The following is a 17973-nucleotide window of genomic DNA, read 5'->3' as shown; positions in this document are numbered from 1 at the left end:
TTTCACCGGAGTTACCAAGGACCCCTTGTTCCCTAACAAGTGGCTTCGTGAGTTGGAGAAGGCTTTCCAACATCTGCAATGCTCGGAAGCTCAGAAGATTCTGTTTGCTGAACAGAAGTTACAACAAGAAGTTGATGCATGGTGGATCTCCACTCGGCCTGTTTTGGAAGGTTTGCATGCAGAAGTTGTAACTTGGGAGCTGTTTAAAGAGGCTTTTTGTATGAACTACTTTCCCGAGGCGGTAAAAGATGCGAAGGAAGCTGAGTTCATGATTCTTACTCAAGGATCTCTGTCTGTGTTGGAGTACTAACAGAAGTTCGAGGAGCTTCATTTCTTTGCTCCAGATTCTCCGAAGGATGACCTCGCGAAAGCAAAGAAGTTCTTCAAAGGACTGCGCCCGCCATTAAAGCTTACCTCACGGTCCAGCCTATAGTGAGCTATGCTCAAGTGGTGCAGAACTCGAAGAAGTTGGAAGAAACAGAGAAGGAAAGTGCTCGTGTGCAAAAGCCTTGGCAGTCAAGGAATTCTGGTTTGGTGGATCGTAATGACCGTCGTTTTGTGAGACCTACACCCTACCCCACTCCTACCTTTCAGGCTAAGAGTGTAGGTCAAAACACGGGTTTTCAGCAGCCCGGCCAGTTTAGACAGTATGGCGGAAACCGACCACCAGCAAGTGCAAGTGCAAGTGCAAGTGCAATGCAAGTGCAAGTGCAAGGCCTTTTGTTCAGAAGCCCTCTGTTGCAGCCACCCCTGTTGGATCCAACAATCCTGTTTGCTTCTACTGCAAGCAAGCTGGTCATTTTGCTCGTGCCTGTCCGAAGCGGCCTGCCCAGCAGCCTGCCCCAGTGGTGAAGAGTGCTCCTGCTCCTCCCTCTGGTAGAGTTTTCAGTATTTCCAGTGTTGAGCAGAATCCAAGCCATGAAGTGATTACAGGTACATTGTTAGTTGCTTCTATTTCTGCATTTGTCTTATTTGATACGGGTGCATCTCATTCGTTCATGTCTTCTGCATTCATCAAGAAGACTAACATAATCCCTGAGAAGTTGTCTAGTTGTTTATTGATTAGTACACCTACTGGTCCTGTTGTGAAACTAGATAAGGGGTTATCTAAATGTCCTGTGTTGATTGGTGAGAAGAACTTGGAAGCCAATTTTGTAATTCTTGACATGAAGGACTTCGATATTATTTTGGGAATCGATTGGTTGACAGCCCACAAAGCTGTGTTCCTTTGTTCCTCAAGGAAGATTCAGTTCCATATTTGTGGAAGTCCAGTCTTTGAATTTCAGGGTGAAAAGAGAAGGGTTTGTAAGAAGGTGCTGTCTGCTGACCGATGCAAGTCTATGCCCTAGTGGATGATGCTTCATCCGAAGGCAAGGGTATAGTGGAGAAAAGAGTCGATGAAGTCGAGTTGTCTGCGACTTTGTTGATGTCTTCCCGGATGATCTATCGGGAGTGCCTCCAGACGGTGGATGTCGAGTTTTCTATTGATCTCGTCCCTGGTGCCGCTCCGGTATCTAAAGCTCCGTATAGGATGGCTCCTACTGAGTTGAAAGAGTTGCAAAATCAGTTGAATGGGCTCATTGATAGAGGTTTCGTACAGCCTAGTGTGTCACCTTGGGGAGCTCCGGTCTTGTTTGTCAAGAAGAAAGACAGTAGTATGCGCTTGTGCATCGACTACCGTGAGTTGAATAAGTTGACTATCAAGAATAGATATCCGCTGCCCGGAATTGATGATCTCTTCGATCGGTTGAAGGGTGCAGTTGTGTTCTCAAAGATTGACTTAAGGTCCGGATATCACCAATTGAAAGTGAAGTCTAGTGATATCTTCAAGACAGCTTTCCGAACGCGGTATGGTCACTACGAGTTTAGAGTCATGCCCTTCGGATTGACCAATGCTCCTGCGGTGTTCATGGACCTCATGAACCGAGTATTTCACGATGTGCTTGATAAGTTTGTGATTGTTTTCATTGATGACATCTTGATCTATTCGAAGAGCGAAGAAGAGCATGCGAGTCATCTAAGTTTCACTTTACAAAGGTTGCGAGAAAAGAAGTTGTTCGCTAAGTTTAGCAAGTGTGATTTCTGGCTTAAGAGAGTGGTATTCCTTGGTCATGTAGTTTCAGCCGAAGGTATTCGTGTCGATCCTGAAAAGGTCCAAGCTGTGGCTGATTGGGAAAGACCGAAGTCAGTAACGGAAATAAGAAGTTTTCTTGGATTGGCGGGTTACTACCGAAGGTTTATTGAGAACTTTTCTCGGTTGGCTGCTCCTATGACTAAGTTGACCAGGAAAGAAGAAAAGTTTGTTTGGTCTGACGCCTGTGAGAAGAATTTCCAAGAGTTGAAAGATAGATTGACAAGTGCCCCGGTTTTGACTATACCTGATAGTTCCGGTGGTATGACAGTTTATACCGATGCGTCAAAGATTAGTTTGGGTTGTGTACTGATGCAACATGGCAAGGTCGTAGCCTATGCTTCTCGGCAATTGAAAGATTATGAGCGAAATTACCCCACTCACGATCTAGAACTTGCCGCCGTTGTCTTTGCTTTGAAGACTTGGAGACATTACCTTTACGGTGAGAAGATTGCCATTTTCACGGATCATAAGAGTTTGAAATACTTCTTTACCCAAAAGGAGTTGAACATGAGACAAAGGAGATGGTTGGAACTAGTCTCCGATTATGATTGTGATATTCAGTATCACCCTGGGAAAGCAAAAGTTGTTGCTGATGCTCTTAGTAGGAAGAACCGGAAGAAGACTTTGGATTTGAATGCGTTGAGTTTACCATTGTGGTCTTCTATTGAGAGTTTTGATTTGGAAATCGTCCTTGAGAATTCTGATTTTATTCTTTCTGCCATGACGGCAAGATTTGGTCTTAGAGATAAGATTGTTGCTCTGCAGAGTTCTGATCAAGAGTTTTTTATCAAAGTTGAGAAGATTTCTTCGAATCCTGAGTCGGACCCCGACTTTGGTATATCCATGGATGGTGCTTTGTTGTTTAGAGGAAGACTGTGCGTGCCTGCAAATGAAGAAGTTAAGAAAGAAATATTGAAGGAAGCACACCAGTCAGTCTTTACTATACACCCGGGAAGCACCAAGATGTACAAGGACTTGAAGGAACATTTTTGGTGGATTGGTCTGAAGGCTGATGTTGATGATTTTGTTGCCAAGTGTGAGACTTGCCAACGTGTGAAAGCCGTTCGACAACCTCCATCTGGATTACTTCAACCCCTTCCTATTCCTAGTTGGAAGTGGGAGGATATCTCCATGGACTTTGTGACTAGCTTGCCTCGGACAAGTAAAGGCAATGACACTTGTGTGGGTGATTGTTGATAGGTTGACCAAATCAGCCCACTTCATTCCTATGAAGATCACTCATACTGGATAAGCTAGCAAGGCTTTATGTGGATAATGTGGTTCGTCCGCATGGTGTGCCATTGAGTATTGTTCCGGATCGTGATCCTAGGTTCACCTCAAGGTTTTGGAATTGTTTGCGAAGGCCTTGGGAACCCAATTGATCTTGAGTACAGCTCATCATCCACAGTCGATGGACAATCCGAGCGGACAATTCGGACATTGGAAGACATGCTCGGATCTTGTGTGGTGGATATGGGTGGTAATTGGGATGAACACCTAGCTTTGGTTGAGTTTGCCTATAACAACGGTTATCAAGCAACAATAGGCATGGCTCCATTCAAGGCTTTGTATGGCAAGACTTGTAGGACACCTTTGTACTTGGATCGAGACAGAGTGAAAGAAAAGTCTTAGGTCCTGAAATGATTGAAGCTACGAGTGCTATGGTAGATATGATAAGAGAAAGGATTAAGTCGCCTCAGTCAAGACAGAAATCTTATGCTCGATAAGAGAAGGACCGATTTGGAATTTCAAGTTGGAGAGAAAGTTTTTCTGAAAGTTTCACCAATGAAGGGTGTGATGAGATTCAATGTTAAGGGAAAGCTTAGCCCTCGTTACATTGGACCTTTCGAGATTTTGGAAAAGGTTGGACCTGTTGCGTATCGATTAGCATTAACTCCGCCTCTTGCTGGTGTTCACAATGTGTTTCATATTTCGATGCTCCGAAAATACATAGAGAATCCGGAACACATTTTGCAGCAAGCACCTGAAGGACTTAGTGCTGATTTGACCTACGATGAAGAGCCGGCCGAAATCTTGGATAGGAAGGACAAGCAGCTGCGGAATCGCACCATCCCTTTGGTGAAGATTCGGTGGAAGAACCATACCCCTGAAGAAGCTTCTTGGGAGAAGGAAGAAGACACGAAGGAGAAGTTTCCTTACCTCTTTGGAAGCACAGGTACGCTTTCAATTTCAAGGACGAAATTTCTTTAAGGGGGGAGAATGTGAAACCCAGCCCTAACCTTGACCCGGAAAGCTTGTTATTTGTAGGTCCGATGACCCGGAGTAAAGGAAGAAGTCAGCTTTGGGCCATCCCAGTGGTGGACTTGGTGTCTGGCTTTGAATCCATGAAAGTTGATGATGAAGTTCTATTTATGGAAACTGAATCTTGATGAAGATCGGATTAGTTGATGGACTTGGAGTGCTCTCTATCTTGGTCTGAAGGCATTTCTACCTATTAGGTAAGTCACTTGACTTGTGTGCAAAACCCCTTTAGGATTGGATTTGATATGGGCCTTCAATTCCCTGTTTTGGACTTGCTGTCAGCATTGGTCGACTGATTGGTCGACTGGGCCAGTCGACCAATCCACTCGACCAATGAGTGCTGTCTTTGGCAATTAGGTTTTTCTTGCTCTATTTAAGTGCAATCTCGAGTCCACTTCGTATTTGCTGCCTCCAAACTCTTTGGAACGAACCAAAGACCTCTGCAAGTCATCTCCCTTGCATCCTTGGTGTTTTCTTGACGGATCTTCGTCGAAACTCTTCCTTTTGCATCAAAAGGTATGTCTACTCTCTCTTCTTCTCCTCCATCTTTGTTTTTCTTTCCTTTTTGAGTTGAGACAATAGAAGAGATGCTGCATTCTCTGTTGCAAACATCTCTGAACATGTTCTCATGATCATCCTAAGGATTTGAGGCTAGAACAATGATCTTAACCATGATCATTGCAAGCTTTTGAAGGAATCATGATCAAACCATGATCTAATCTTGTTAAACTTCTGACTTGAATTCTGATCTCTTTGGATCTTCTATATTGATCATGCTAGTAGTTAATTACTGTGTTTTCTTTCCATGATCCATGATCTATCAATCTCTAATTGTTCTCTTCTACCATACTATGTTTTCTTCATGAAGCATGGTAGTTACATATATGGTAGGTTTTATTTCCTTATTTAGATTTATGCTTCTAAGCCTTTTTCCTTGAAGATCTAAGTATGTTTTCATGATACCTTTACCTAAAGCAATGATCCATCCTCCTATTGTTCTTGTCTTTGATTTCTATTTCGAATTCATCAAGATCCATGGTTGATCTAATTATGGTAACTTTTTGTTTCCTAATTTGGATCTTGATGTCTTGATTTGATTGGTGTTTTGAGGTCCCCTATATGTTAGAATACTACTGATGTAGTTTACCCCTTGATTAGTACCCTTTTGAACCACCAAATTTGGATTTCATATCTTAAAACTCTGTTTTTTTTAGGCTACTGTCTGCATTGGTCGACTGATTGGTCGATTGGACCGATCGACCAATCCACTCGACCAATGGGTACAGCAACTCCAGAATTGGTCTGTGTTGGATGTTTTGGTATCTTTTCTGTTAGGGATCTTTCCTAATATGTTGTATATACTTGTTTGGGACCTTCTTCTCAAGTTTGCCAAGATCTTACTTGATTCTTAGAATCCCTTTGCAAGTTATAAAAGGTAAGGATGGTTATTTCCTTAATTACATAGATAGCATGAATCTAGTTTTTATATTTGAATATCATTGACATGTTTCCTAAATTAGATTCTTACAATGATATACTACTGTTGCATAACTTTGATTACAGTAGCATTACTTGTTTATGATTAATTGATTCATGAATGATTTATTTACCAATTATATACAAGTTGATTATACTTATTGATTTCTTTCCATATATGAAGTTACCATATATGTGATGATATGAATTGATGCATGTGTATGCTTAAGTATGGTTTGGAAAGGAGAGGTGTCCTTTTGACACTTCGTCCTTGGACTACTACGGGAATATTATGGGATGTTTCCGGAGATGCCCTCTCGGACACCTTCCTAAACTGTTGGATGACATATCTAGGATTGTCTAGTAGTGTTTGGCTAGGATGTCCCGTTATGTCAGACCCTAATCGGAGGGGTATTGAGACCGAACGACCCGTGGTAGCAATGGGGATTCATGGGCGCTCAAGACCGGTAACCAAACCGTGAGAGGACAGGAATCACATTGTGGGGGCCATTTATTGGTAGGGTTGCATATGGTTAGACTTGGGCTCACGGGCGCTTAAGACCGGTAACCAACCCGTGAGAGGACGTGAGAGCTTCCCGTTTACCATATGTGGATAACCAATAGGGTTGATGAGTCCGTAGTCGGGGACTATGAGGACTCTAGTGTGAAGGATACCGGAAAGGATCGTCGGGGACGAGGAATGGACGATATCTGGATCCGACTTGATGTAACTAAGTAGAAGACTTGCATTTGGCTAGGTTTTACCCCGACATGCGCCAAGACTTATACCAAATGGTTGTGAGAGAGTGTGTTGACTTAACCCCCGCCATGGTTTGTCCTGAGGGATGAAGGACCCATTACCAATCGGCTGCTCAAGACCGGTGAAATGATCCGTGAGAGAATCCAAGATATCTTAAATGGTTGAGGATGTGAGCGGACCTTCCTAAAGAAGTACGGTGCTATGACTTAAAGCATGTCTACCAATAGAGACCAGCATACATAGAGTTAGTTTCATTCATTCATTGCTTGTCTCATATCATATTGCATTTATGTTTGTTCCGGAATCCCGCCATTTATGTTATTATGGATTTTAATCGCTTTACCGAGTTTCTTTGAAACTCATTCCTTTATTGTACAATGGTTGTTAGACTATCCTGCAGGAACTGAATACTATGACGGTCCCTATGAAGAAGCGCAAGGCGAAGAGGCATATCTCCAGGAAGGTGATTGCGGTTACCATAATTACACTGAAGATCCCGCGAGTGGTTATGCTCCGTACGATGCTTAGTCTGACCATTGAGTGGAAGCGTCCTTGTGCCATTTATGAGATTTACACTTACAAGGATGTTGTCTATAAAGTGGAGAACAATTTAGTTACCCAATGTACTTGCTACTGGGATTAGATTTTGTCTAGTTTATTCTTTTAGAGCTACTTTTCCGCTGGTTGTAGAGTGGGATTTTTGCCTCACTTTACTTATCTGTTTGATACTCTGATTATATCTATCATTTTGATTCATTTATGATTCATTCTTTCTTTATTGGATCTATGGTTTATCTTCCGCACTTTTATTATGATTGTTCATGATTATGTTATTGTTTATGTGGGAGGCTGATCACTCGATACCTGATCTTCGGGCTGTGGATCACACTCTCGGGTATGCCAGATAGGGTACCGGCTGGGAGGACGTGACAGCCATGACGGCAAGATCTGGCCTTAGAGATAAAATTGTTGCTCTACAGAGGTTCGACCAAGAACTTTTGATCAAAGTTGAGAAGATTTCTTCGAATCCTGAGTCGGACCCCGACTTTGGTATATCCATGGATGGTGCTTTATTGTTTAGAGGAAGACTATGCGTGCCTACAAACAAAGAAATTAAGAAGGAAATATTGAAGGAAGCACATCAGTCAGTCTTTACTATACAAACGAGAAGCACCAAGATGTACAAGGACTTGAAGGAACACTTTTGGTGGATTGGTTTGAAGGCTGATGTTGATGATTTTGTTGCCAAGTGTGAGACTTGCCAACGTGTGAAAGCCGTTCGACAACCCCCATCTGGATTACTTCAACCTCTTCCTATTCCTAGTTGGGGAAGTGGGAGGATATCTCTATGGACTTTGTGACTAGCTTGCCTCGGACAAGTAAAGGCAATGACACTGTGTGGGTGATTGTTGATAGGTTGACCAAATCAGCCCACTTCATTCCTATGAAGATCACTCATACTCTGGATAAGCTAGCAAGGCTTTACGTGGATAATGTGGTTCGCCTGCATGGTGTGCCATTGAGTATTGTTTCTGATCGTGATCCTAGGTTCACCTCTAGGTTTTGGAATAGTTTGCAGAAGGCCTTGGGAACCCAATTGAACTTGAGTACAGCTCATCATCCACAGTCTGATGGACAATTTGAGCGGACAATTCAGACATTGGAAGACATGCTCAGATCTTGTGTGGTGGATATGGGTGGTAATTGGGATGAACACCTAGCTTTGGTTGAGTTTTCCTATAACAACAGTTATCAAGCGACAATAGGCATAGCTCCATTCAAGGCTTTGTATGGCAAGTACTTGTAGGACACCTTTGTACTTTGGATCGAGACAGTGAAAGAAAAGTCTTAGGTCCTGAGATGATTGAAGCTACGAGTGCTATGGTAGATATGATAAGAGAAAGGATTAAGTCTCGCCTGACCAAGACAGAAATCTTATGCTGATAAGAGAAGGACCGATTTGGAATTTCAAGTTGGAGAGAAAGTTTTTTTGAAGGTTTCACCAATGAAGGGTGCGATGAGATTTAATGTTAAGGGAAAGCTTAGCCCTCGTTTCATTGGACCTTTCGAGATTTTGGAAAAGGTTGGACCTGTTGCGTATCGATTAGCATTACCTCCGCCTCTTGCTGGTGTTCACAATGTGTTTCATATTTCGATGCTCCGGAAATACATAGAGAATCCGGAACACATTTTGCAGCAAGCACCTGAAGGACTTAGTGCTGATTTGACCTACGATGAAGAGCCGGCCGAAATCTTGGATAGGAAGGACAAGCAGCTGCGGAATCGCACCATTCCTTTGGTGAAGATTCGGTGGAAGAACCATACCCCTGAAGAAGCTTCTTGGGAGAAGGAAGAAGATATGAAGGAGAAGTTTCCTTACCTCTTTGGAAGCACAGGTACGCTTTCAATTTCGAGGACGAAATTTCTTTAAGGGGGGAGAATGTAAAACCCAGCCCTAACCTTGACCCGGAAACCTTGTTATTTGTAGGTCCAGTGACCCGAAGTAAAGTGAGAAGTCAGCTTTGGACCATCCCAGTGGAGGACTTGGTGTCTGGCTTTGAATCTATGAGAGTTGATGATGAGGTTCTATTTATGGAAACTGAATCTTGATGAAGATCGGATTAGTTGATGGACTTGGAGTGCTCTCTATCATGGTTTGAAGGCATTTCTACCTATTAGGTAAGTCACTTGATATGTGTGCAAAACCCCTTTAGGATTGGATTTGATCTGGGTCTTCAATTCCGTGTTTAGAAGTTGCTGAACTGATTGGTCGACTGATTGGTCGACTGGACCAGTCGACCAATCCACTCGACCAATGGGTGCTGTCTTTGGCAATTAGGTCTTGCTTGCTCTATTTAAGTCCAATCTCGAGTCTACTTCGTATTTTCTGCCTCCAAACTCTTTGGAACGAACCAAAGACCTCTGCAAGTCACCTCCCTTGCATCCTTGGTGTTTTTCTTGACGGATCTTCGTCAAAACTCTTCCTTTTGCATCAAAGGTATGTCTACACTCTCTTCTTCTCCTCCATCTCTGTTTGTCTTTCCTTTTTGAGTTGAGACAGTAGAGGAGATGCTGCATTCTCTGTTGCAAACATCTCTGGACTTGTCTCTCATGATTTTCCTAAGGATTAATGGCTAATGCAATGATCTTAACCATGATCATTGCAAGCTTTTGAAGGAATCATGATCAAATCATGATCTTGTCTTTGTTTATCTTTTGATTTGAATTCTGATCTCCTTAGATCTACTATATTGATCATGTTAGTAGTCAATTGCTGTGTTTTCTTTTCATGATCCATGATCTATCAATCTCTAGTTGTTTCTCTTCTACCATACCATGTTTTCTTCATGAATCATGATAGTTACATATATGGTAGGTTTTGTTTCCTTATTTAGATTTATGCTCTTAGGTCTATTTTCTTGAAGATCTAAGTATGCTTTCATGATACCTATACCTGAATCAATGATTCATTCTCCTATTGTTCTTGTCTTTGATTTCTATCTTGAATTCTTCAAGAACCATGATTGATCTAATTATGGTAACTTTTTGTTTCCTAATTTGTATCTTGATGACTTGATTTGATTAGTGTTTTGAGATCCCCTATATGTTAGGATACTACTAATGTAGTTTACCCCTTGATTAGTACCCTTTTGAACCACCAAATTCGGATTTTATATCTCAAAACTCTGATTTTATAAGCTCCTGTCTGCATTGGTCGACTGATTGGTCGACTGGGGCAGTAGACCAATCCAATCGACCAATGAGTACAGCAACTCCAGAATTGGTCTATTTTGGATGTTTTGGTATCTTTTCTGTTAGGGATCTTTCCTAATATGTTGTATACACTTGTTTAGGACCTTCTTCTCAAGTTTGTCAAGATCTTACTTGATTTCTTAGGATTCCTTTGCAAGTTATAAAAGGTAAGGATGGTTACTTCTTTAACAACATAAATTGCATATCTTAGTTTCTATATTTGAATCTTGTTAAGTTGTTTCTTTAATTAGATTCTTATAATGTTATACTACTGTGGTACTGTCTTGATATCAGTAGCATTACTTATTTATATTGAATTGACTCATGTATGATTTACTTACCAATTATATACAAGTTGATTGTAATTATTGATTTCTTTCCATATATGAAGTTACCATATATGTGATGATATGAATTGATGCTTGTGTATGCTTAAGTATGGTTTGGAAAGGAGAGGTGTCCTTTTGACACTTCTGTCCTTGGACAACTACGGGAATATTATGGGATGTTTCCGGAGATGCCCTCTGGACACCTTCCTAAACTGTTGGATGACATATCTAGGACTGTCTATAAGTTTTTGGCTAGGATGTCCCGTTATGTCAGACCCTAATCGGAGGGGTATTGAGACCGAACGACCCGTGGTAGCAATGGGGATTTGTGGGCGCTCAAGACCGGTAAACAACCCGTGAGGGGACGTGAGAGCTTCCCGTTTACCATATGTGGATAACCAATAGGGTTGATGAGTCCGTAGTCAGGGACTATGAGGACTCTAGTGTGAAGGATACCGGAAAGGATCGCCAGGGGCGAGGAATGGACGTATCTGGATCTGACATGATATAACTAAGTAGAAGACTTGCATTTGGCTAGGCTTAACCCTGACATGCGCCAATACTTAGACCAATGGTGATGTGAGAGAGCGGTGACTTAAACTCAGCCATGGAATGTCCCGAGGGATGCCGGATCCACTACCAAAAGGCGTTGTGTGATTGACCTACCCAAAGAAGTATGGTGCTATGACTTAAAGCATGTCTGCCAATAGAGACCAGCATACATAGAGTTAGATTCATACATTCATTGTTTGTTTCATACCATATTGCATTTATGTTTGTTCTGAAATCCTGCCATTTATGTTATTATGGATTTAACTGCCTTACTGAGCTTCTTTGAAACTCATTCCTTTATTGTACAATGTTTGTTAGACTATTCTACGGTGTCTAGAATATCATGACGGCCCGTATGAAGAAGCGCAAGGAGAAGAGGCATATCTCCAGGAAGGTGATTGCGGTTACAACAATTACACTGAAGATCCCGCGAGTGGTTATGCTCCATATGATGCTTAGTCCGACCATAGAGTGGAAGCGCCCTTGTGCCATTTATGAGATTTATACTTATAGGGATGTTGTCTATAAGATTGAGAACAATTTAGTTACCTTGTACCTGCTATTGGGATTAGATTCTATCTTGTTTATTCTCTTTTAGAACTACTTTTCCGCTGGTTGTAGAGTGGGATTTCGCCTCACTTTACTTATCTGATTTAGACACTCTGATTATATCTAGTACTCTGATTTATATATGATTCATTCTTTCCTTATTTGGATCTATGGTTTATCTTCCGCACTTTTATTATTATTGTTCATGATTATGTTATTGTTTATGTGGGAGGTTGATTTCTCGATACCTGATCTTCGGGCTGTGGATCACACTCTCGGGTATGCCAGATAGGGTACCGGCTGGGAGGATGTGACAATCCAATTACCCATTAAAATAATGAAGAGAGTAACTCAGGATAGCAAACATTCTAATAGCCTTACATTTAACCAACAAGATGAAAATATTCTAAACAAACCCAAATAGGCAATAACACTCCTCAATCCATCACTGGCTTACTACCACTACTCAAACTAGGACCTCTTCACCCACTCACCACACATGACGAGCACAAGTCACAACTAGACACATCCAGGTCACCTAGAGTAGAAACCAAACCAGAGATAAAAGAAGTAAACTCAATAAGACTTAACAACTCTGACCAACAAGACCAGACTCAATAACCACATAAAAATATAACTGCAAACAAGACATAACCTAATCAATAAAACTGGTGCAAGTCATCTTACCAGACAACTCAATAAATCTGACAATAACTACTCCCAAATCAAAATCATACAAGCTGACAAACCATATCCCATGAATCTCATGTGAACCCCAACCTGTGAGAACACACCCTCTTGACAACACCTATGTCAAGACCAGCACCAATGCTGAACTGGAGAATAAACCTCTCCCCCTGGAGACCAACCTCTCCAAACACTTGACAACACTGTGTCAAAAAACCAGCACTCATGCTAAACATAGAGATTATACCTCTCCAAACACCAGGGATACACCTAATGCTATACCAAGTGAAATAGGAATCCTCATGTGTAACCAACTGTAATAAACAGTCTCAACACCACCTATTACCACTCTAGCATTACAAAACTCAGTCAGACATGTATACCAATGCCAATAAAAGCATCCATGAGAGTACAAAACAACAACAAATACATAACATGCCAACACTATCATAATTGGTCAAGAATTCTCACACAACAAGGCATATCTTAACCAATAGAAAAACAGGCATAAAACATGTTGTCTCAAATTTATGAAAATAAACAGCTTCTTTACACAAGCATATCACCTTAAATATAAATAGACCACCTCCTTTTAACAAAGGAACAAAATAGGATAAACCAAAGTGTGCACCCAATGGATAACCAAACAACCAGGTCTTAAAACAAGGTTTATGCTAACACAGAAAGCACCTAGGTCATCAAAGGATCTCAAACATGTTTATTTCACCAGAATTAGGCACATTATTATTAGATGTCTCATCTTCTAGCAATTTTCTCTTATATGCAAAACAAAGTTTCTTAAAGTGTCCTACTTTCTCGCAAAAGAAGCATCTCTTGAGGTTTGCATCAGACTTGTTGTTCCCATTATTATTCTTATTGTTATTCTCATGACTTTCAAATACTTTTCCCTTCCCTTTGGGTCTCCCTTGTTTGTAAGAGCCTTTGCCCTTAACAAACAGATTTTCCCCACTGTCCTTAGTCATACCAGAAGCCAATAGTTCAGACTCCCTATTCTTTAAGGCATCAATCAGTTGTTCTAGGGAAATGTTTTGACAAGCATATTTGATTGAGTTCTTAACAACAAGATAATCATTATGAAGTGAATTCAATAGGATAATAGACAAGTCCTGATTTTCCAATTTAGTCTTCTCCCCTGTATTGGCTAAGTCTTGAATCAACTTCTTAAACGTATCTAGGTTCTTATCAAGGCTGATTGTAGGGTCCATCTTAAACCCATACAACCTCTCCTTTAAATAAGTTTTGTTACCTAGATTCTTTTTCTGATAGATCTGTTCAAGCTTATTCCAAACTTTAATAGGAGTATTGTCATCATCATCAAGACACCTGATAACCCCATCAGTGATGTTCCAGAGCATGCAACCAATGGCATTCTCCATCACTTCAGTCCTCAAGACTGGATCAGTACTTTCAAAGAAAGCATCTGGGTCATCTATTGATCTTAGGAGCTTTTGCTGAGCCATTAAGGCTCGAACCTTGCTCTTCCAAATCCCAAAGTCCCCTGTCCCATCAAACTTCTCAATGTCTACCCTGGAACCCCCCATAGGAGTATCCAAACTTAGGTAACTAGGATTCCCCCCTAGACCTACTGCTCTACTCGAGCCTGTGGTAACCCCACTGACCACACTGGGAAGAGTGCCCTCCCCTGGTAGACCAAATCCCTTGCTTAACTCCACTTTGGAGCCGGTACCATACAACAAATCAGTATATAAGAAATAATTCAAACAATACTAATATAAACAATTCTGAGAAAGGAAGATTAAACTAATCAAGCATCAATTAATCACACTTTGTTTGCTAATATCATTCAAAACAAAAAACATCAACATTTATTTAATTAGATGTTAACACAACACGCCAATACAAACCAAGTAAAGTGCCAATATTAACAAACTAATATAATAATGCAATTTTATAAAAATAATATTCAGCAAAATTATAAAAAATCAGTGATTAATCAAGAATTAATCATCTCAGAATTATTCTTCTCATACATAGACTTTATTCCATACATTTAATTAACAATTCTTCTCAAGCATAGGACCGAATATGATCAAGGCAGCAGAAGCAGGTATATGCAAAATCAGAAAATTAACAAATGTAAAAATCTAAGAACCGTATGAGAACAAACATCACCTTCTAACCAGGCTAACAGGCTAACACAAGTTAACAGGCTAACAGTGGTAGAACTAAACAAAAAATCAGATTATATATATATAATCAAATCCGAACCAGCAATGGTTGAAAACTATACAGAACAAATGTATATCATCAATTCTAACCAACAGATGCAGAAAAAATATACACAACTGTATATAATCAAGTCCTAGCCAGAAGAGCAGCAGCCGAAGCATACATAGATTATATAATTAGAAAAAATGATTCAATAATTTAACCTGAAATTTCCTATGAGATCATATAAACCAATTAAGCATAAAACTCATAGATAATAGCAATTAGTCTCCACAGGATCACAAGAAAAAAGAAAATCACCTAACCGAAACATAGGCTGTCTCAGGCTAACAGGGAAGCCTCAGCTCTGATGCCAATTTGATGTTCCCAGGTCTTAATTCATGATATCATTAGGTGATTAAATCATACAAATTATCAATTGAATTAAGAAAAGAAATGTAGCCTAAAACCCTAACAATCTGTGACCGAATTTATCTATTGCCCTAAGAATCGTATGGACCGAACATGCAAGGGTATTCATATATCAAGAGAAGAAGAAGACATGATTACGGAGTTCGGCATATGCCTACTCTCCGGGATTCAGGTATGAATCCAAATTCACTAAGTCTCAAGATGTTACAGATAAGAAGAAGAAAGAAGAAGTTCACGAATACACCTGTTACAAACAACCATAGGTCTCCAAAGTACCATCGAGTGATCGTCCTACTCCAGTGATCAAAAACCCTCAATCATCTCCATCAAGAACCAAGGAAGATCAGAGCTACAGGTGATCGAAGACAACAGCCATGGAAGAATCTCCAGAGAGCTCCAAGAACGTAGAACAGAAAAATCCCCAAATGAAGAAAATCGATTTGCATATCTTCATACGAACCAACCCAGCCCTCTAATACAAATAGCTATGAACCATAAGAACCCAACCGGTTCGGTTCATGACTAAAAGAAGTACAATTACCAGATTACCCCCAACAGTATGTCTCAAGAATTTGAACATGTGGAGATTGCCATTAACACCATGTGTTCTGCATTTTGTTTGGAAAACAATACACCAGCGGCTACCAACTGATCTCTTTCTTTTTGAGTTTGAGGAATTTTGGCTTTTCGTTCCTCCGCTCTTCAGTTTGGAACTCAGTGATCGCAAACTCATCTTGCTTTTGATGGAACTCCTTTGCCTGCTTTTTGACGGAACTCATTCGCCTGAAGATTTACTTCTTCTTTTTTTTTTCTTTTTTTTTCTTTTTTCTTTTTTTCTTTTTTTCTTTTTTTCTTTTTTTTTTTTTTTTTTTTTTAGGACTGAGGAGCTTCAGCTTGACATTTTGGATGACTTTCCAGGAAACCGCGTGCCCATCACTATCTCTCCCCTCTTAAGCACTCTCAAGGTGAAGCACCAGGAGCATAAATCTTGAAGAGGGAGAACAGCAATAGAAAAAGGAAGAAAAGATTTGAGAAGAACCACGCTCGCCCTTCCCTTTTCATCCTGCTCTGCAAGATTAGGTTTTGTCTTTTATCTTTGTGAATAAGCCAATCGGCCTTGACTGCCGGAATCACAGTGGGGTCCAGCCGCTGGTTTAGCAATTTCGGTTAACATCCCAGCAGGAACAGAACCTCCTTCACAGCTTTGATTTCTCCGACGTCGGGAGGAGACGTTGATGTAGAGAAGATGCCATGGAAAAACAACCATAAATTGCGTGTATTAGTCTTCAGATCTGGGAACTCTATCTGAGCATAAGCACCACAACAGTAAGCGGTATGAAGCGTTCCTATTTTGTCCTCTGCTCTGAGTATCCCAGCCATGGAAGCTTTTAGCTCACTCAAGAACTGGAGAGGTGCTGGAATCACCGGAAACAATGCAAGCATGGTCTTAGGCACCCCCGCAACTACAACCACCATAGCTGAAATTATACGACCACCGGCGGCGGAAAGGAAGAAGATGAAGATGAAGATAATAGGTGGCGTTAAAGGAGAGGATCTTACCCTCGTCGCACACCTCTTCTCCGATTTTGATATTTTGATCGATGCTCTTTCCTCCAAGATCATCAACAATCTCCACGAAATCGCCAAGCGAAATGGTTGCTGCTGGATATGGCAAGGTTCCCATTTGTACAATTTGTACAGTAGACACCGAAGAGAGCTTTTTCTTTTTTAAAACTCACTCCCTGTGATCTACGAGCGAGCAAAGATCAGCAACCGGTTATCCTTCGTCACCTTCACCGCTGGCAGCAACTGGGTTTGATGATGTATCACCACCCAAAGTGCAAGAAAAGCTAGATCGAGGCTCTGGAGACTCTAGCAGTACTGCAATGAATCAGGGGTCTACCCATCGAGAGTCATCGAAGGGAGACCATCATCGCTGGTAACTGGTACTCAGTCTCGGAGGGCTCTTCTAGGCGGTGATTGTCACATCCTCCCAGCCAGTACCCTAACTGGCATACCCGAGAGTGTGATCCACAGCCCCGAAGATCAAGTAATGAGGAAATCATCCTCCCACATATCAATAACATAATCATAAACAGGAAATAATCAATGTTTAAAATATTATAAACAAAATATTAAAGTCAAGAAATGAATAATCAATATAATCAAAGTGCAAAAATGATACCAGATGTAATCACATCAAAATAAGTAGAGTGAGGTGGAAACTCACTCCACAAAATACAGCGGAACGCAGAATGTAAGTCTAAAAGAAATAACAACCGAATCAAAGGAACTAAGAGAAATATCTAACATCAGGGTTTTCTATTCTATAAATAACGTCTTCAAAATAATGGACTTCATCAATCCATTTGAGACGTTCCACGTATACGTTGTCTTTAATCGTAGTACGCAGCTTGATCAACTAAGGGATCATCAGAGTAATCTTGATGGTTGCCAACACCTTGCGTGTAGTACGCTTCATCGGCTTGCGCTTCATCGTATTGTTCGCCATAGTAATCAGTACCTGTAGAATAGTCTAACAAAAACAATGTACAAAAGGATTCGAAACTCAGTAAGGTAGTTAATCCATAACAACATAAATAACATGGAAGCAAACCATAACAAGATGCAATGCAATATGAAACAAGTAATGTATGTATGCATCTAAACTCTATGTATGCTGGTCTCTATGGTAGACATGCTTTAAGTCATAGCACCGTACTTCTTTGGGTAGGTCAATCACACAACACCTTTTGGTAATGGGTCCGGCATCCCTCAGGACAAACCATGGCAGGGGGTTAAGTCAACACACTCTCTCACAACCATTTGGCATAAGTACTGGCGCATGT

This window comes from Hakea prostrata, chromosome 1 (assembly GCF_041222555.1).
Source record: "Hakea prostrata isolate BN-2017 chromosome 1, UWA_Hpros_2, whole genome shotgun sequence".
Classification (NCBI taxonomy): Eukaryota; Viridiplantae; Streptophyta; class Magnoliopsida; order Proteales; family Proteaceae; genus Hakea; species Hakea prostrata.
This window is presented reverse-complemented; position numbering follows the sequence as displayed.